The 21,046-nt window shown below is 42.8% G+C and overlaps 1 long non-coding RNA gene across 1 annotated transcript in view; it reads right to left on the bottom strand.

Moving 5' to 3' along the window:
- LOC142301353 (uncharacterized) overlaps positions 1-16,832 on the bottom strand; it is a 28,505-nt gene extending 11,673 nt beyond the window's left edge. The window contains exons 1-2 of the long non-coding RNA XR_012752779.1: positions 16,787-16,832; positions 2,562-2,640 (exon numbers count right to left, since the gene is read on the bottom strand). This is a non-coding gene — a long non-coding RNA (uncharacterized LOC142301353). The remainder of the gene's footprint in view (positions 1-2,561; positions 2,641-16,786) is intronic.
- Between the last annotated feature and the right edge of the window lie 4,214 nt (positions 16,833-21,046).

Below are 21,046 nucleotides of genomic sequence, written 5' to 3'. Positions count from 1 at the left end.
GCTCAAATAGCCATGGACTCCACCCCAAGTCTTCCATTAACTTTGCCCCATAATGGACTTTGTCCCCAAATCGCTTTATGGACTCTGTGCACTTAAACCCTGGACCTTGTCTCTCATGCACTGCATCCTTGCATATGACTACTGTTTGGTTAAGGATGCCCTGAAGTCACAACTGAGGTGAAGGGGGATGGACTGTGCCCATGGACTGTTGGGGCTGCTATTATATTGGTGTGGCGCCCTGGACAAGCCAGGTCATCACAGAACTACACCAACACACCCCACACCCCGGTTAGGCACACCGAAGCCAAACACAAAATCCTTGTTGCCTTCCTCCAGGGGCTGATGTCCACACCAGGGGGTGGGCCAGGCGGTTGGTCCCGCCCACCGAGGAGTTCACAGTCCTGGAGGTGGGAAAAGGAGGCAGATCAGATAGAGTTTGAAGTGGAAGTGAGAGGAAGTAAAGTGGTAGTGGGGCAGTCAGAAGGCGGTCCGGGTGTGTGGCCCGGACGGAACAGCAAGGTTGGCAGACGGTGGTGACCGTCTGCAGGAGAGGCTAATTGGAGCTAACCGTATGGACCGTGGACGGGCGGTGGCCCGGCGGTACCGGATCGGAGAGTAAAGAGAAGCCAGCACCATCCGGCAGGGCTTACGGACCCCGACAAGGCTAGGAGTCGCCGTTAAATTTGTCAAATCCGTTAGCGAAGGGAACCTCCAGGGTTTCCCAGCAGTCAAGACCCGATTGAAGGCGACCGCTCAAACCGTAGAGGGAAAAACAGTCACCGCCAAGGCTACAGTTCCCAGGGCCAGAGCTTGCGGGCAAAAGGGGCTCCTTCAGCACCCATCCAAGCTGGGGAGCGGGTTACCGGTGGGAAGCCATTGGAACCATAACACAACACAGGTGCAGGGAAAGGCAGTCACCATCAACCTGCCGGGAGGAGAAACACCGCAGCCGTCTGTGGGACCCGTCCATCCAGCCGTTTGTTTTACCGGAGACTTTGCATTCATCATTAGCTGAGTGAGTACCACCATGCCGTGAGGCACAGCGCTGCCCCCGCGACCCTGCACCTCACCAGGCCCCGTAACCCGCCTGCCATACATCCCTACCTCCCTCACCAGACCCCGGGACAACCAACCCCCTACCCACGAAGGGGAGAACCAACATCCAAGCTGCTCCCCGTCATCGCTCCCGGGATCCCTGTCCAGAGCAGTGGTGGTGTCACCAATCTCACCACAACCGTGGGTGGCGTCACGGACAATATCCCTAAACCCAAACCACTCCCTTTCACTCACGGGCGAGGAATGCCGCTCGAGTCCCCGGGATCCGGCCCACCGCTCAAGCCACCACCGAGCAGCAGCAGCAGCCGGACCCGAGCAGTGGGTGAGCGCAGCGACCCCTCCTCCGCCCGCGACATTGGCCCAAAGGCTTCTGTTTGTAAACAATTTGGACTCTCTTTTCTGAGGTCCCAATATGTCGGATCAGGGCTTTGCTGATCCAGTAGAATACAGGACACCAGCTATTGTCCAGGAGACATTAGCAGAAACTGTTTTTTAATGTTTTATGTAGTGTGCATTGGTGTCTTTTAGGAGTCTGAATGGTCATGAAGGTTGCATACAGTGGGTGGATTGTTTCAGTAACGGGAAGAAAATAAACTTGAGAGGAGAGCACAAACATTGAGAGTTGACTAAGTATGAAAACCATTGAAATGAGACACCGAGGATTCAGAGCACAGGACTTTAGTATCTGTCAAGCTAAAGGGTTTATCCTAATTGGCATGTGATTGAGGCAACAGAATAGTAGACCATGGTTGGCGCTTTCAATAAATCCAAAGTGGGTGATAACTTCTCCTTTAAAGGAATTTATTATTCTAAAAAATAGAGGCAATTGGCAAATCTGTCCTCCAACATAACAATTAAAAATACATACATTGCATTTCGGGTTATTATAAAACATTCCTAAGGTATGAAGAACGTTAAAAAATAGATATATAAATTAAACCCACATTGTGTACTATAGTGGTATTGGAGTTAACCTTTATTCTAGCAAATGTGTTTAAGGGCATGCTTATTTGCATTTTTACTGAAACAGAAGATAATTTTAAAGCTAATTGCAAGCTACTATGCTCATGATATATTTTTAAATTCTTATTTTATATAACAGAACTTATTATTAACTAATGGAACAACTATATTAAGAACTTGATGATACATCAATCATGTTAAAAACAATAAGGGGTATGGTATAGTCAATAGATCATTCTAAACCAATATTTCATATATACATATTTATTTCACATTCTTAGTATGATTTTTTATTTCCCATTTTGTATTTGTGCTGAAACTCAAAGGACCAATAAGATCTGAAGCAACTCTGGGGCAACTAGGACTGTGTCTGAATATGCCTTGTAGAACTGTAATGTGCTGGAAGATAGGTGCCCACTATCTGGAATGTAAAGCTGTTGCCAAGAATGAACTATTGAGTAGAGTTCTTGTTTGAAAGAAACTGGTGGTCTCTTCGTGAGTATAAGTCATTAACCTCTTCTGAAATGCACAAAACAAAGTACCTTTTCATCCACTTGATGGACTGGACCTTCTATTTATCTACAGCAGCACACATCGTTCCACGCTTCTCCCAGCTTCTATCTACAACAAATCAACAGGAATATAACAAGTAGGAGAAGGAGTAGATAACACAATACTTAACCACAGAAGAGGAAATGTAATTGGCTCAGGGGTTAATAGATGACAGCCCTGTACTATGCTCCAAAAGGAACCAGGAATTAACACCATAGTTTCCTGATTGAGCAGCACCTACAGACCCAGGAATTAAATTACACGGCCACCCCATCGCCAACGACAAAGGTGCAGTACTTAAGACAAAGAGAAAGCAAGGGAAAAATTGTGAAAACAAACCCTGCTGTAACTAAATAAAATGTTTTAATATTAGAGAGTGTAGGTACTATCCCAACTGGGTACACCTTGTCGTTGGTGGGATGGCTTTATGCTTTTTTTGATCAAAAACTGTGTTTACTAAGTACCCAATATTTATATGCACTATGCTTTTATTTAGTTACAGCAGGGTATGTTTTCACAATTTTTCCATTGGTTTCTCTTTGTCTTATGGCTAGAGATGAGCCACCCCCTAGAGATCGAGTTTGGTTCGGTTCATCGAACGGAGGACAAGTTCGTCAAACGTTCGACGAACGTTCGACGAACCAATTCGAACCCCATTGAAAACAATGGCAGGTAAACACAAACACATAAAAACACATTATACTTACACATGCAGTTAATAAACATTGCCATAACACTTACAGGTCCCTGCGACCCGTCCTGCACTCTGTCTCCCGCCGCTTTTCCTTCCGATAATCGCTACGTCCTCCCGGTAACCAGCACTGATGATAGGACCTATTGTGTCGTCAAAATAGCATGTGACCAGTCACGTGTCTATTATCTCATTGGCTACAGACTGGTCACATGGCTAGACATCATGCTAGGCCCTGTCAGTGCATCTCTCCGGTACGCGGTGCTCGTTCCAGCATCTCCATGTACCGGCGAAATCCTCTGGCACATGGTCAGCTTCCCCGTTCCTGCATGTGGGCGCTCTTTACAGAGTCAGCCCACATGCAGGGACTACATAAGCAAGGATGGTTGACCTTAGGGAGATCAACATCCAGCACCGCGGAGACACCATCACGTGTTTCTCAACGCAGTGATTCTAGAGCAATACCCCCTGGGAAATATTCAAAACAAGAAAGCCTGCGGAGACCCATCATATGTTTCTCAACGCTAGCAGGAAACTAGCCAGGTCTTTCACCGGGAAGGAACAACCACGGGAAGGGCAGTCTCCAGTCAAGGACACCACCTATGCCAAACATGGTGTCCATCCACAGACAGCTGTTTCGGGGTATTTGCCCCTCATCAGTGGGGAGTAGGAAACTGGTTAGTGGGAGCATTGCCTAGTAGAAGACTACATAAGCAAGGATTGCTGACCTTAGGGAGATCAACATCCAGCACCGCTGAGACACCATCACGTGTTTCTTAACACAGTGATTTGAGAGCAATGCCCCCTGGGAAATATTCAAAACAAGAAAGCCTGCGGAGACACCATTACATGTTTCTCAACGCTGGCAGGAAACTAGCCAGGTCTTTCACTGGGAAGGAACAATCACGGGAAGGGCAGTCTCCAGTCAAGGAGACCACCTATGCCAAACATGGTATCCATCCACAGACAGCTGTTTCGGGGTATTTGCCCCTCATCAGTGTGGAGTAGGAAACTGGCTAGCGGGAGCATTGCCTAGTAGAAGACTACATAAGCAAGGATTGTTGACCTTAGGGAGATCAACATCCAGCACCTTGGAGACACCATTATGTGTTTCTCAACGCAGTGATTCTAGAGCAATGCCCCCTGGGAAATATTCAAAACAAGACAGCCTGCGGAGATACTATCACATGTTTCTTAACGCTGGAAGAAAACTAGCCAGGTTTTTCACTGGGAAGGAACAACCACGGGAAGGGAAGTCTCCAGTCAAGGAGACCACTTATGCCAAACATGGTATCCATCCACAGACAGCTGTTTCGGGGTATTTGCCCCTAAACAGTGTGGAGTAGGAAACTGGCTGGTGGGAGCATTGCCTAGTACTGGCACAGCCGGTAAATAGCGGCAATGGGAATCACGTGATCGGAGATTGCCATTGCTATAGTAATGGTAGCAGCGGTGACGTCACCGCTTACAACCCACAGCCTCTGCTCACTCACTGAGGGATTAGACTGCACGGAGCAGCAGCGTCTTCCTCCCATGCAGTGCTGTCTGATGTAGCAGAGCTGCATGGGTTGAAGGAGAAAGAAGACAGAAGACAAGGCTCGTGGAGGGCTGACAGGGAGTAATAAACATGGAGTCTCTAAGTGTGTCTGTGTATTTATTTCTATTAAAGTATTTTTTCTCTCTGTGGTGTCTGTTTTTTTAACCCTTTATTGGAGATTTTTAATGGCCGGGTCAAACTTGCCTGACATTAAGAATCTCTGGCTTAATACTAGCTAGTAAAACAAAGCTAGTATTAACCCATTATTACCCAGCAAGCCACCCGACTTCAGGGCAGCTGGAGGAGTTGGATACAGCACCAGAAGATGGCGCTTCTATGAAAGCGCCCTTTTCTGGGGTGGCTGTGAACTGCAATTCACAGCAGAGGGGCCCAGAAAGCTCGGGCCAACCTGTACTGCGGATTCCAATTCCCAGCTGCCTAGTTGTACCTGGCTGGACACAAAAATTGGGTGAAGCCCACGTCATTTTTTTTTTAATTATTTCATGAAATTCATGAAATAATTAAAAAAAAAAGGCTTCCCTATATTTTTGGTTCCCAGCCAGGTACAAATAGGCAGTTGGGGGTTGAGGGCAGCCGTACCTGCCTGCTGTACCTGGATAGCATACAAAAATATGGCAAAGCCCACGTAATTTTTTTGGGGGGCAAAAATCTCCTGCATACTGTCCTGGATAGAGTATGCTGAACCTTGTTTTTCTGCAGCTGCTGTCTGCTCTCCTGCATACACTAGTTAATGGAGCATGCTGAGCCTTGTAGTTCTGATCCCCCTTCCTCTCCCTCCAGCATACAGTCCTGGATGCAGCATGCTGAGCCTTGTAGTTCTGCAGCTGATCTCTGCTCTCCTGCATACACTAGTGGATGAAGTATGCTGAGCCTTGCAGTACTGCTCCCCCTGCCTCTCTCTCCAGCATACAGTCCTGGATGGAGGATGCTGAGCCTTGTAGTTCTGTAGCTGCTGTCTGCTCTCCTCCATACAGACAGACAGCAGACAGCAGCTGCAGAACAAAAAGGCTCAGCATACTCCATCTAGAACTTTTGGATAATTAATTTTTTGGATATACAATTTCATGGGAAGGGTGATAATGGGGAAATCAATTGCAGCCTCTATAGAAAACCTATATCAGGCAATTCACTGTTACATGCGGGAAGTTGCCATCCAAGGCATGTCATAGATAACATTCCTACAGGTGAATATGTCCGTGCCAGGAGATGTTGCAACACCCAAAGTGGTTTTGAGGTGGAATGTAACATTATTGAAAATAGGTTTTTAGCAAGAGGCTATAAAATGAAAAACCTTCAAAAAGCCAAAATCAAGGCAAATAAAGCGAGTAGGTCACAGTATTTGGAGATGAACAAAATCAAAGAAAATCCCCAAAAAAATCTTTCAGTTGTTTTTTCAACAACATACAGTAAAAACTATTATGATGTAATCAAAATTGTGAAAAAATATTTGCCCATCTTGACTACGGACGATACATTATATCAGATTTTAAAAAATGGAGTTAAATTTGTTTCAAAAAGGAACATTACATTGGGATCCATGCTATCACCTAGTGATCATATGAACAGGTGCGGTTCCAACAATGAAGAAAAAAATGCCAGTAATTGGTTACCAAGCACAGGTTCATTCAAATGCAGCCATAGATCTTGTGGATTATGTGGTTAAATGTAAAAGAATTTTCTTCATTCACTGATAAAAAAACTTATAAAATAATGTCACTTATAAACTGCAGTTCAGACCATGTGGTTTACTTGATATCTTGCACCATTTGTCAGCTACAATATATAGGCAGCACTTGTCGTTCCCTCAGAAAAAGAATATCTGAACACATCTATGATGTGAATAATGCTACCACAAGAAAATTATCAGGAGTGTCTCAACATTTCCGTGACGTACATGCAGGTGATTTGAAAGGCATGAAAGTAAATGCTATTGAAAAAATTAAACTACCTAAGAGAGGTGGAAATTTGAAAGATATCCTTTTTCAGAGGGAAATAAAATGGATGTTTTTAATGGGTACAAGATTTCCCAAGGGTTTAAATAAAAGAAATGAATTGATGTTTGCATATTAATCTTGCTTTGATACTATGTATGTATAAGTGTTCATGGCACTATATGGATTGATTCACCCTAATGGGTTAATAGTTTTGTATTGCACTGCTCTCTCCTTGCATTTGATCACATGTTTGGGATCAGCCCTTTTTAAACAGTTCTGTGACTAGATGGTTTAGAGACTGAATAAGAACTGGATGTTCGAAACGCATCCTCTCTGACATGGGCTTACCACTATAGCATGGACTTTTTAATGATAAGAAAATAAAGAAGTTTTTATTTTAAAGTACAACATGCCTGGAGTTTTGTGCTGGTGAAATCCTTCAACTACCCTTATGCACATGGACTGGCTCTCCAAACCTTTCTCCGTGCACAACCCAGGACTACTGGCTTCCATTGCACAGGTGAGCTGGGCAAAAACCTGTTTCACTATCCATCTAGAACTGTATGCAGGAGTTTTTTGCTCCCCCTAAAAAATTACTTGGGCTTTGCCAAGTTTTTGTATGATAGCCAGGTACAGCAGGCAGCGACGGGCTGCCCCCAAACCCGAGCTGCCTATATATACCCGGCTGGGAACCAAAAATATAGAGAAGCCCTTTTTCTTTTTAATTATTTCATGAATTTCATGAAATAATTAAAAAGAAAAATGACATGTGCTTCGCCCAATTTTTGTGTCCAGCCAGTTACAACTAGGCAGCTGGGGATTGAAATCCGCAGCTCAGGGTGCCCAAGCTTTCTGGGCACCCCTGCTGTGAATTGCAGTCCGCAGCTGCCCCAGAAAATGGCGCTTTTATAGAAGCGCCATCTACTGGTGCTGTATCCAACTCTTCCAGCATATATATGTATATTATCAACTGGCCCTAAGCCCGAAATTCATGATGTCCTGCCAATATTAGACATGGCCACCATGAATTTCTAGTACACATAAAAAAAAACACAACACAGAGAAAAATATTTTTATTAGAAATAAAACACAACACAATTAGTGACTCCATCTTTATTGATATAATCCCCCCCCTCCACAGTAATTCTGGGTCAAGGGTCCCGCGCCGTCCAATACGGATCCAAAATCATCTGCTCGGTTTGCTGGAAGGCAAAGTGTTCAGATGATGTGTCAGGTTCAAGGGCCTGAATCACATGACACAGCAGCTGATTGTATAAACGGCTTTTATACAATCAGCTGATGCATCACAGCAAAAAAACTACACACTTCTGTGCAGACTCCTGTCCGACAGCAGCAGCTGATAGTTTAGCCGGCCGGGCGGTAAAAAGCCGGCCTCACCGCTCGACTAATAGTGTCAGCTGATTCCGTCAGGTGACCGCATCAGCTGATCATCGTCAGGTCTGAGAGAGAGAAAAGAGAGAGAAAAGAGAGAGAAAAGAGAAGAGAGAGAGGGAGAGAGAAAAGAAATAAAAGAGTAGAGAGAGGGAGAGAGAGAGAGAAGAGAGAGAAAAGAGGAGAGAAGAGGAGAGAAGAGAGAAGAGGAGAGAAGAGGAGAGAAGAGAGAGAGGAGAGAGAAGAGAGAGGGAGAGAGAGAAAGAAGAGAGAGGGAGAGAGAGAAAGAAGAGAGAGGGAGAGAGAAAGAGAGAGAACAAGAGAGAGAGAACAAGAGAGAGAAAAAGAGAGAGAAGAGAGAGAAGAGAGAGACTAGAGAAGAGAGAGAGAAGAGAGAGAGGAGAGAGAGAGGAGAGAGAGAGAGAAAGAGAGAGAAAAGAGAGAGAAAGAGAACAAGAGAGAGACAACAAGAGAGAGAACAAGAGGAAGAAAGAGAGAGAAAGAGAGCGAAAGAGAGAGAAAGAGAGAGAGAAAGAGAGAGAGCAAGAGAGAGAGAGAACAAGAGATAGAGAAAAAGAGAGAGAGAACAAGTGAGAGAGAACAAGAGAGAGAAAGAGAGAGAGAGAAGAGAGAGAGAAGAGAGAGAGGGGAGAAGAGAGAGAGAAGAGAGAGGAGAGAAAGAGAGAAAGAGAGAAAGAGAGAGAGAGAACAAGAGAGAGAGAACAAGAGAGAGAACAAGAGAGAGAAAGAGAGAGAAGAGAGAGAAAGAGAGAGAAGAGAGAGAAGAGAGAGAGGAGAGAAGAGAGAGAAGAGAGAGAGGAGAGAGAGGAGAGAGAAAGAGAGAAAAAAAGAAAGAGAGAGAAAGAAAGAGGGAAAGAGAGAGCGAGAACCAGAGAGAGAGAGAACAAGAGAGAGAGAACAAGAGAGAGAAAGAGAGAGAAGAGAGAGAGAAAGAGAGAGCAAGAGAGAGAAAGAGAAAGAGAGAAAGAACAAGAGAGAGAGAACAAGAGATAGAAAACAAGAGAGAGAAAGAGAGAGAAGAGAGAGAGAAGAGAGAGAGGAGGGAGGAGAGAGAGAGAAGAGAGAAAGGAGAGAGAGAAGAGAGAGAGAAAGAGAGAGTGAAAAAGAGAGAGAAAGAGAGAGAAAGAGAGTGAAAGAGAGAGAAAGAGAGAAGGAGAGAGAGAGAACAAGAGAGAGAGAACAAGAGAGAGAAAGAGAGAGAAGAGAGAAAGAAGAGAGAGAGGAGAGAGAGAGGAGAGAGCAATGCAGCCTCATTCCGTGAACTGCTCCAATTTTAGAGGTGTGGCCCGCGGCTCACACCTGATGTCCGGCCCCTCCCCTCAGTGCATAAGTAAATTAAATTAAATTATATTATAATTATAAATAAATAATAATTATAATTTAAAATAAATTAAATTGTTTATCGGGGCGGCCGGGACTTGAACTCGTGAACTAATGTTCCCTAGGCAGTAGCTCTAACCATTGAGCCACTGGCTGTAATGAGAAACATAGGAAGATTTGGTTATCTTGACGTCTACATTGCAGAGTGACGTCTCTGGTGACAGCGCAGCTGACTTCAGGTGCTGTGTGGAGAGGACACAAAGCGCTCGTGTTCTACGGGGCTTCCTGTCATCTTCATGTAGCAGAGCTGACAGTGTCATGTGGACTACTTCGGACCTGGATTGTTGTTTGGGGATTAATAAAGAGGTAAATGAGGGTTTTTTTTGTCTTTTATTCCAAATAAAGGATTTTTTGCTTTGTGTGTTTCTTTACTTTTACTTACAGGTTAATCATGGAAGGTATCTCGGGGAGACGCTTGTCATGATTAACCCCATTATTACCTCGATTGCCACCGCACAAGGGCAATTTGGGATGAGCTGGGTAGAGTCTCGGGACTGCCGCATCTAATGGATACGGCAATTCCGGGCGGCTGCTGGCTGATATGGTTAGGGTGGTGGGCTCCCCATAATGTGGCGCTCCCCATCCTGACAATACCAGCCTCCAGCCATGTGGCTTTACCCTGGCTGGTATCAAAATTGGGGGGTACCGCATTTTTTTTTTTTTTTTTATTTATTTTACTGCATGATATAGACCCGCCCGCTGGTGGCTGTGATTGGTTGCAGTGAGATAGCTGTCACTCATCGTGGGGGCGTGTCTGACTGCAACCAATCATGGGCGCCGATGGGCGGGGAAGGCACGGAATACCTGATTGAATAATGAAGCGGCAGCTATTTTCAAAAGAGGAAAATCCACTGGAGATTTGTGACAACCGTACAGCGAGGCGCCCGTGATCGGTGAGTAGGAAAGAGAGAGGGATTGTGCTGGGGAAGCAGGATGCATGCAGGTACGCAACGTGCGCACATACTTACTGTGAAAAGCCACGCTGTTGGTGATCGAGCCGTTCTCGAACGTAACTCGAACTGCCGGGCTTTAAGCAAATCATTTTAGTTCGTCGAACGACTCGAACACCCCCCAAAATCACACGAACATGAAATTGGCGAACCGTTCGACTCGACTTGGCCAGTGTTATCATGAGCTCACAAGCTCCATGCATACCATCTCATACTCCGGCTCACTTTTTTGTTTTTATGTAGTTTTTTTGTATTCAGTACAAATAAATGTGCAGTACTTCCCTTTGACCAAAGTGGGAATAGAGGGGACAACAAGCACTGGCATGAATGTGACACATGGCTTTTGTTTTTAAAGAGAATCTGTCACCAAAGATTTCTCTATTTATCTCATGCCATGATTGTGTAGTGTATATTATTATTTTTTTGCCTTTTTGGAAATTAGCATATTTTCTGAAAAACAGAACATCAACTTTAATCACTGCTGAGTGCTACATCGTTCAAGTCATTTGGGCAATGTGGCATCAGCTGTAATTATGCCCTCAATTAATTAATTAATTAATTAACAACCGTTCATTGATTAACGTCTGGGTCAAGATATTCACACACTAAGTTTGCCATTGAGCTCATCAGTCTGAACACTGACTACAGTAATGGTTGTTTAGAGCTGAGTGCTGCGAACAAGCTCAGACAACTTGAAGTGACCTACAGGATCTAGTGTGGAATGCTCTTTTTCCAGCTTACATTAAAACTGCTACGGTAATTTTCAAGTGGCAATATGGCATTATTTAAATATGGAAATGATGACAGCTTTCCTCTAAAAGAGTCATGACAGATATGACAGAACCATTCAGCAAAGGAAAGTAACATCTCACATTTAATTTTAATGGATCTGTCAGGATTTGTTTGTTTTACGCGCTCCTCAACATTGAAATTGCAGCACCAAAAAGGAAATTTCATAGAATTATGGAAATCACAAGATTGCTAGACATATTAATGATATTCATGATGAAAAATGGAAACAAAATCTTTAAAACATCTTGATTTATTCCCTATTATATATGAGTATCAAGTGTAGAAATACTTCCATGGCTTGGCATCCTATAAGGGAGGTTATTAATACTTATCTAAGTAATGTTCTGGCGGCATGTTGCTCATACTACTGTGAGCAGAGTGGAAAGCGAATATGTGCTACCATGTACTGCAGCGTCTCCAGACTTGTCTCCCATCAAGCACATCTGGGATGTCATTGGTTGAAAATTGCAAATGGAGTTGCCAGCATGAGATTTTGATGATTTGCATGCCAAACTCCATTTGGCTTGACAAAACATACTGTCGTAATTCCGATATGCAGATCATTCTGTATTGTTCTGCCATGCTCTCCTGAAGAGCTGGTACTGTATATGTTGCCTATGGTGCAGATCATTTTGCAAGATGAATGCTCTACTGGTTTTCACAGCATTGGATTCCATGCTTGTTCTAGGAGGTGATCTCGCAGATCCTTCTTGTTCCTGATGATTTAGGGAGTGTGTTAGCTCAGAACACCTCCAGTCGTACTTCCTGTTTTCAGTTGTGCTGTTGGCTCCTGTGGTGCTCAATGTTCAGATCTTGGTGTCTCGACTCTGGACTGCTGATTACCTGTCTCTGTCTGTCCTCCCCTGTTCTTGTTGTGACTTCCCGGCTTCTGACCTCCTACTTCCTCATGATCGCGTCCTCGTCTGCTCCCTGTATCTTATACAGGGCTGGTGTCAGCACCCGGCATACCTGGGCAAATGCCGGGGCCCTGGAGAGTCGGGGGGCCCACTCGCCTTCAGTTCTGCTGCCCCCGGGCCGAGTTCCGGGGACCGCAGTCCTTGTCAGGAAACTGTGGCTGCCGTCCCTTTAAGGCGCGCAGACCACAGCGTTCGCTGTGTCCTCCTGGATAAACTTCATCTGTGGGCAGAGCCACCACCTGGCGTCCTGCTCAGTCCCACAGATGAAGGAGGTGCAGTGTCATCCAGCTACCAACAGCACAGCGCTTCTCCCCGTCGCTGTGTGGGCCCCATCTCTGTGACCGAGCGGTATGTGCTACACCCCTCCCCCCAAAGCCGCGTGTGTGGGCCCCGCAGAGCTGCGTGTGTGGACCGCACAGAACCACGTGTGTGGGCCCCGCTGAGCCACGTGTGTGGGCCCCGCATAGCCGCATGTGTGGGCCCCCAAGAGCCGCATGTGTGGGCCCCCAAGAGCCACGTGTGTGGGCCCCCAAGAGCCTCGTGTGTGGGCCCCCAAGAGCCACGTGTGTGTGTGTCTGTCTGTCTTTATGTATAGAGCAGTGTGTGTGTCTCTCTGTATGTCTGTATGTATGCAGCAGAGCAGTGTGTGTGTATGTATGTATATCCAGCAGAGCAGCATGTATCTGTCTGTATGTAAACAGCAGGGCAGTATGGGTCTGTATGTATGCAGCAGAGCTGTGTGCGTATGTATGTATGTGTATCCAGCAGAGCAATATGTGTCTGTCTGTATGTATACAGAAGAGCAGTATGTGTCTGTATGTATGCAGCAGAGCTGTGTGTGTATGTATGTATGTATGCATATAAATTGCATGACACAGTGGCTTTATTCCAAAACATGAAAAAAATTTTATTATTATCAAAAATAACACACATGATAAAAATAAGCAAGGTATGCACAACTGAGGTGGATACCACCAAGGGACACAATTGTAAAGTTGATAATAGTAAATACAACACAGCTGCATAGACCTAGCATGCTAGATTAGTTGTCCAACATGCCCCTGAATTCAGGGAAGTAACCCATAAGTAATAAATTGGTAATCAGCCTGAAGCCTACAGCAATATCTCTCAAAGCCTTCTATTACAAAGAATAAAGCATAAGGCAATACAATTCTATTACAGAAAATTATGCATAAGGCAATACAAGTGCTGCAGCATTACCGACCGGTATACAGAGTAATAAGTAGTAGGTGCAACAAAGTGCAGTACGACACACAGGGCTAATCCGCCACTATGCCTCCGAATACCGGAGAGTAACTCAATATCAGTCACTCGGTTACCTAATTAGTGATTTCAAGGTCTCTTAACGTCCGGTTACCGTCAATGATAAACATATGGCAGTACAATCATGCAACATTACTAACCAATATAAGGTGCCCGTGATAGCGCCACCTCTCCCGTTCCCGTTCAGGAACGGGAGAGGTGGCGCTATCACAGGCACCTTATATTGGTTAGTAATGTTGCATGATTGTACTGCCATATGTTTATCATTGACGGTAACCGGACGTTAAGAGACCTTGAAATCACTAATTAGGTAACCAAGTGACTGATATTGAGTTACTCTCCGGTATTCGGAGGCATGGTGGCGGATTAGCCCTGTGTGTCGTACTGCACTTTGTTGCACCTACTACTTATTACTCTGTATACCGGTCGGTAATGCTGCAGCACTTGTATTGCCTTATGCTTAATTTTCTGTAATAGAATTGTATTGCCTTATGCTTAATTCTTTGTAATAGAAGGCTTTGAGAGATATTGCTGTAGGCTTCAGGCTGATTACCAATTTATTACTTATGGGTTACTTCCCTGAATTCAGGGGCATATTGGACAACTAATCTAGCATGCTAGGTCTATGCAGCTGTGTTGTATTTACTATTATCAACTTTACAATTGTGTCCCTTGGTGGTATCCACCTCAGTTGTGCATACCTTGCTTATTTTTATCATGTATGTTATTTTTGATAATAATAAAAAAAATTTCATGTTTTGGAATAAAGCCACTGTGTCGTGCAATTTATAGTTTGGAAGGTGGTATTCCTTGTATCTATACAGTAGGTCCCTGTTAGTGACTTATATTCATGTATGTATGCATGCAGCAGAGCTGTGTGTATGTATGTATGTATGCATGCAGCAGAGCTGTGTGTGTATGTATGCATGCAGCAGAGCTGTGTGTGTCTGTATGCATGCAGCAGAGCTGTGTGTGTATGTATGCATGCAGCAGAGCAGTGTATGTCTGTATGTATGCAGCAGAGCAGTGTTTGTGTCTGTATGTATGTATGTGTATCCAGCAGAGCAGTTTGTATACAGCAGAGCTATAAGTGTCTGTATGTATGAAGCAGAGCTGTGTGTATATGGATGCATGCATGCATGCAGCAGAGCTGTTTGTGTCTGTCTATATGTATCCAGAAGAGCTGTGTGTGTCTGTATGCAGCAGAGCTGTGTGTCTGTATGTATGCAGCAGAGCTGTGTGTGTGTCTGTATGTATGCAGCAGAGCAGTATGTGTCTGTATGTATGCAGCAGAGCAGTGTTTGTGTCTGTATGTATGTATGTATGTGTATCCAGCAGAGCAGTATGGGTCTGTCTGTATGTATACAGCAGAGCAGTATGTGTCTTTATGTATGCAGCAGAGCTGTGTGTGTGTATGTATGTATGTATGCAGCAGATCTGTGTGTGTATGTATGTATGCATGCAGCAGAGCTGTGTGTATGTATTTATGCATGCAGCAGAGCTGTGTGTATGTATGTATGCATGCAGCAGAGCTGTATGTATGCATGCAGCAGAGCTGTGTGTATGCATGTATGCAGCAGAGCTGTGTGTTTCTGTATGCATGCACTAGAGCTGTGTGTGTCTGTATGCATGCAGCAGAGCTGTGTGTGTTTGTCTGTATGTATGCAGCAGAGCTGTGTGTGTCTGTATGTATGCAGCAGAGCTGTGTGTGTCTGTATATATACAACAGAGCTGTGTGTGTCTGTATGCATGCAGCAGAGCAGTGTGTGTATGGATGCATGCATGCATGCAGCAGAGCTGTTTGTGTCTGTCTATATGTATCCAGCAGAGCTGTGTGTGTCTGTATGCAGCAGAGCTGTGTGTCTGTATGTATGCAGTAGAGCTGTGTGTGTCTTTCTTTATGCATGTATGATGTGTATCTATGTATGTCAGTGTTTATGACTGTATAGATTTGTCTATTTATATGTATTTTTGTGAGTTTGTCTTTAAAAAAAAACCTGGAGCCGGCCCTGATCTTATATATATTACTCCCTGGAACCCTGACCTTTGGCTTGTACCTCAATCTCGTTTCTGTCTGCCCCCCCCCCCCCGTGTACTGTCGTTTACTCCTGGTTTATGATCCCAGCTTGTCTGACTACCTCTCCATTTATGGCATACCAGTGCATCCATTCATCACCCATTCCTTAGACAACCAATAATAACCTTATTGACAGTGTTCCAATGCATATCATTGTGTGTATTTTTATGTGGGGCATTCATTCTGAGTGAATAATTTGAGATGTTTTGAAAATTTAGTTTCCATTTTTTCATCATTTACATATTATTAACTCCTTAATGACCAAGTACGTACTAGTACATCCTTGGTCACCTCCCTCCGGTTACCGCAGGCTCTGGCGGTGAGCCCGCGGTATTCTGACCGGATCAGCAGGCATGTGTAGCTAACAGAGCTGCAGAAACCTGAAGGAAGTGTGAACAGAGCCTTATACTAATTTTCAGCTTTAATAAGATGTTTTCTCCATTCAAATTCACTGCTTTTCTCTTACCAGAGAACTGGGAATGGGAGAAATTGTGAATTTCAAGAAGTTTAGATATTAGATCATGTTACAATGAGGAGAACCCCAAAAAGCATTTGCAAAGTAACTGAAATTCTAAAGAAATGATAAATTGTAGATAAAAACTGGTATTTTAGGGATAGGCCACCATAAGTTGTTTTGCAATTGTTATTTCTATAAGTCCAGGCATCCTGCATTAAATTATCCGACCACCGATAGAAACGGTTGTCTAAAGCAATGTTATTTCTTAATTAAATAATAATATGAGAAAACAACGTTAAAGAACTGTAAGAGTTATTTCACTAAAAAAAGAGATTGGCTTTCGAGATAATTTTAAGCGGCCAAAGAGAAGCGAGCTTTACTGCAATGATATGCTGGAAAAAATGGAAAGATTTAATCCTTGTATCTCTGGTTTTACAGAAGCTGAATTTAGCCCTGATCTTTGTAAACAGAAATGACATAACTCTTGCAGAGATCAAACATTTTCACATACATTCTGTAGGTGATAATTACCGGCAGATGTGGGAAAACGCTGCCGTGCTTAGGAGCATATCTCGGCCTGTCTGAGCAAACCATGACATTTCCCATTAGAAATGTGGAAACACTTTGCTGCTATGCTATATGTTGCTATAAAATATATAAAAGGTTTAAAACTATCTTTTCCTAAGAAAAGCTACTTTAGACACACGTTCCATGATGTATCTAACTTTTATTATTTCTACGGCACAAAGCTTAACACCTTACCCATTCCTATACGATACATTCTTTTGGTGTCATCTCCTGAACTTTCTGTAATGAGAAGTACTGTAGTTAATAGCTTAACATTCATAAACTGACCCAGATGAGAATAGTTCTCTTCGTTTAGAGAACAGCCCAGAACTATGTAAACTATTATTTAACCCCCTGAAAAATAATTAGAAATGTTCATTACATTAATCTCTTCATTACAATAATAGAAGTGGATGTGGCTGGTTAAACAGTGGCAAAAATCTACCAATGGGCCCAGAATGATCAAGACTGACAATTTTCTTACCGGTCTTGTAATGGTAGATACAGGATACAAAAAGAACCCCAATGTGGCGCTCGCACAAGGATTTCCAGGACAGCAGAGCAACGTAGATTTATATTTATTACTAAATTACAACGCGTTTCTTTTATTATATAGCCTTCATCAGGTGCAAAAAGCCATAAAACATACCTGATAGGAAACGTTTTTGATCAGTTCTTACCAATCTTTTGAAAAGGGCATGTTGGAGAAGGTGATCCTGATTCATTAAGGAGCACACATTTGTTAATGAAACAGATGAGGCACACAGTTCCTGCCGGAGTAAAAATTGTATATCATTAATTTTCATCATTAATTTGAAAAGCCAGGATTCCCATGCCCCTGTTTAGCTCCATTCACTTTTGCTAGATTAAGGTGAAAAGTCATAATTTCAAACACAATATTGCATTGTAAAAAAAATTGCAACTTTTCAAAGCTTTTTTCACAAGAAATCTGTCCACAGAGCTTTCCCTCAACATACACTATATCATACATTAAGTATAAAAGAAAAACTTCACACTGTTCTTAGATTCCACAATATCTATGTGAAGTGCAATCTTTCGAGGCTTAGCCATTTGGGCTGTAGACCCCTCCTTGTTCTTAAATAACTAATAAGAATTTGTTCTCATTGTCTACTATGTGGAACTGCAGCCCCACCAAAAGCTAGAGTCAGAGCATGGCTTTCTTTATATAAGTGATATGGGTTTTTGTACCTAATTGCTTGGTAATAGCAGAATAAGCTATCTGTGCTTCCCATATCAAATGGCTCAATGGGAGAGATGAGTGAATAAATTCATATGACCCTGATTGAGAGGACAAGTCATGACTTAGGTATGGTCGAGCTCCGGCAATCCCCCCAAATACCTTTTTTCCCTTTACCACTTAACCAATGCTATAAAATAACCACAGACAACAAAGTTGGATGAAATGGCCACAGCAGCATTTATTTAACAAACATATATATAACATAACAAAATAGGGGTGGGGTCCTCGAAGCTCATAAGTCTGGTGATGACAAGTAACCTTTATTAACATTACCTTCCCCCTGAACCACACTTACTCCCAGCCGCAACCACCAGCTCGGGAGCACCAATGTAAAAAGGGGAGGAGACGGGGTAAATACCAAACACGGAACCCGACATTACGTTGCCGGTTTTCCCCCAAAATCACCAGACCATCAACCCAAACTGGCAAATTAAAGGGATCCATATCTACACCCATGGATTATTCTGTCACCCAGAGATCAAAGTATGGCTCAGCTCACATTTATTATTCTGTACTCTACACTAAGTTCTTATACCTCCTTTGATTATGTGAAAATCTCTGAAAAATGTTATTCAGACAATATTCCAAACTGAAAATTCAATGTAGTGAGGCAGATGGAGTCACTTTGAATGTATGAAATTTTGTGTTCTGGTAGTGTCCATCTTTTTTATGTCTTTTTAGATGTGCACAAAAGTGCTGACAACAACACTTTTGTACACCCTTGAAAAAAAGCACACTGCTGAACAGAGGCTAAGTGGAGTCCTAAGTAACTCTGCTACCTCAATAGTGATTGATCCGTCAAGAGGTTTCATCTCAATCATGTATTCAGAGATGTAGATGGAAACCCTAATGTAAGTGCTCAGCATAGAGCACAGATCAAATATGAACTGATCCAAAATGATCTGTATCCCAAATTGCCACAAAATAGAATTCATTCCAACTCACAAAAAAACAAGTTCCCACTCAGGTCTATTGTTACTAAAGATGAGAAACTTTGAACGTTCTGTTCGTTGGCAGAAATTGAGCCTAGATCCACAATCCACAGGCTCGTCCTTGACTCAAGCCCCAGATCATGTCACTGATTGGCAGTTTGAGTCTCCGTCCACATACAGCCAGCCATAAGCAGAATACTTCCGGGGGAGGGTGGGTGGGCATTTTAAAACTTTTTGTTGCACACTACATCTGAGCATGCTGTTGATACCCCCAGTGTGTATCATTCAAACAATGCAAGTGACTCGCAAAGGGCTGAGCACCAAGCGTACCTGAGCACAGCATTGCTCGCATGAGTTTTGTTTGCACGTACAGTATCTGATGCACGAACCTGAACCTTGATTTTTAAATTTGGTGTATGATTCAAAAACTGAACCTCAGGTTTGCTCATCTCTGTTACCCTAGTAAAATTAAACTAATTGTGGCTTAAAACAACATTTTTGTGTTAAAAATATTTTTTTTTCGTTATTTTTACAACTCAATGTTTATAATCCTGTGAAGCACCTGTTAATTTAAGGTGTTCAACACATGCTCAAATAAATTCCTTAAGGGATCCAGTTTACAAATTTTGGATTCTTCCGGGGGATTTACACTGTTTATGTACATCAGGGTCTCTGCAAACGTGACATAGCATCCAGTATCTATTAGAGACTGTCATGCATTAGGACTATTTATACTCTCCTAGTACTTCTTTGCTGGCTATATTTCTATGTGGATTACTGATAAGAAGTTCCAGCCCTGCAGCTCAGGTATTTAAGCAATTACCAGTGTTGTTTTCTCTTTCATTATTTCTCCTTTGTCCACTTGTGTACGTGTTTTATGTTTCCACAGCTTGGATCCTTGTCTTTCTCTGAATGCTTACGCTATCTCTACTTGAAGTGTTAGTAGTCTCCCCTCTGATTCGTCAGGAGGTACAAAAAACAACTTGATGGCCTTTCAGGCAGACGAGTCTGGGTTGTGGGTTTTGAGTTGTGAGGTTAGAGATATTTCAGCCTGTACAGGAGCCGTTAAAGGCTGTGCAGCTAGGGATATTAGTCCGTGCCGGTGCCAGTTGGGTATAGGTGTGGCTGCATTGAAAAAATTCTCCTTGTACCCATGTTGGAATACTTATGTGCATAATAAAGAAAATTGAAAAATTCAAATAGCACACTCCTTCCCTTCCAAGCCTTGCTATGCACCAAAACAGTAGTTTTCCACCACATATCGATTATCCTTGTACTCAGGAGAAATTGCCCAACAAATTGTATGGTTGATACTCTATTATAACCCTTGTAGAAATGAAAACATTTGGGATTAAACAACATTTTAGTGGTAAAAATATATTTTTATCTTTTCATGGCTCAACGTTATAAAATTCTGTGAAGCACCTGTGAGTACAAGGTGCTCACTTCAAATCTTTCCTTGAGAGGTCTGTTATCCTAAATGGGGTCATGTGCAGGGTTTTCCACAGTTTAGGCACATCAGGGTCTCTGCATATGCGATATGGCATCTGCTATCTATTCAGACAATTTTGTGTTCCAAAATTCAAATAGTACTCTTTCCCTTCTTAGCCCTGGCATGTGGCTAAGCAGTACTTTTCCACCACATATTGCATATTGGCGTACTCAAGAGAAATTGCACAACAAATTGTATGGTCCACGTTCTCTTATTACCCTTTTGAAAATTAAAAAAAATGGTGCTAAATGGACCATTATCCATTGTGCTCATCCTTCCACCTGTGTATTTTTACTACCTGACATGAAGTGATAATAGTTTTTTAAGTATGGACTTAAATAAAAGTTAAATTTTATGGAATCTGGAATTTGGATTAGTGCTGGATACTTTCCTTTTTTGATTACATTTTTCATGCTCTATTTTTGGTTAAAACAATTACCCCTTTCCAAAAATTAATGATAAAAAGGCATCATAAGGCCGGACTCATTCACATACCAGTATTTTGGATCAGTATTTTTATGTCAAAGTTAGGAGTGTCTCCAAAACACAGAACTGGTGTCAATCTTTCAATTATAATATTTCTCTGAAAATTCCACTCCTGGCTTTGGCATACAAACATTGATGCAAAAATACGGAAGTTTGAATGAGACCAAAATACCCTGTGTCAACAAACCAAAAGCAAAATAATTTTCTGCACATAAGTCATTTTTTACTAATAAAACCAGTGTGCAAATATAATCAGTGTTTTGTAAGGCAGCTACAGATTTAAA

The sequence above is a fragment of the Anomaloglossus baeobatrachus genome, chromosome 4 (assembly GCF_048569485.1).
Source record: "Anomaloglossus baeobatrachus isolate aAnoBae1 chromosome 4, aAnoBae1.hap1, whole genome shotgun sequence".
NCBI classification, from domain to species: Eukaryota; Metazoa; Chordata; class Amphibia; order Anura; family Aromobatidae; genus Anomaloglossus; species Anomaloglossus baeobatrachus.
The sequence above is the reverse complement of the archived record's forward strand: the minus strand, read 5'-3'. Positions and strand labels throughout refer to the sequence as shown.